This window comes from Fukomys damarensis, unplaced genomic scaffold (assembly GCF_012274545.1).
Source record: "Fukomys damarensis isolate Sample0158 unplaced genomic scaffold, DMR_v1.0_HiC HiC_scaffold_14, whole genome shotgun sequence".
In the NCBI taxonomy this organism is placed as follows: Eukaryota; Metazoa; Chordata; class Mammalia; order Rodentia; family Bathyergidae; genus Fukomys; species Fukomys damarensis.
In genome coordinates, this window is record NW_022900926.1 from 45905638 (window position 1) to 45906373 (window position 736).

The window sequence follows — 736 nt, forward strand, 5'->3', positions numbered from 1 at the left end:
TATATATATATATATGTATGTATAATACATTATATGTATGTATTGCATTCCCTTCCTATACTTGTCCTATACTTGTGCTTGATACTTCATATCATTGGGAACAAAATCACACATCAAAGAAAATCTCAGAAATTTCTGGTTGTGCTAGAGTGATAAAGATAAGTTAGTGACCTTACTGCACCTCATATTCAGGAATTTTAGATAGAATACAATTTTAAATGTGTTAATTATATAGCTGTGTTCACTAATGAGAAAATTTTACATGCTAAAAAGAAGATACAAAAGCTAGCACGATGAGAGTAAGAAGCACAGTAGCGTAGTGTTTCGAGGGTATAGAGAAAGTACAACCAAACACAGGGAGGTCTTGTGGTTTTATTCTCAGGTAATTAGGGAATAGTCATAAAGCTTAAAACTGTATAAAATCAACAGTGATAAGAAAAATCACATGTTGTTTAGGATTTGGGGTGTAGCTCAGTCTTGGTGCACTTGCCTAGCATATAGGAGGTTAGAAAATGGGTTCAATCCCTGCACCTCTCTCCCACTCTAAAAAAGCATTGTTAGTGATATTGAAAATGTATTTAAAAATTTACCAACAAAGAAAAGCCCGGGTCCTGATGGATTCACTGCTGAATTTTACAAGACATGTAGAGAATAATTACTGCCTTTACTCTCCAAACTTTTCAATGAAACTGAAAGGGAAGCTATACTTCCAAATTCATTCCTGGAAGCAAGTATC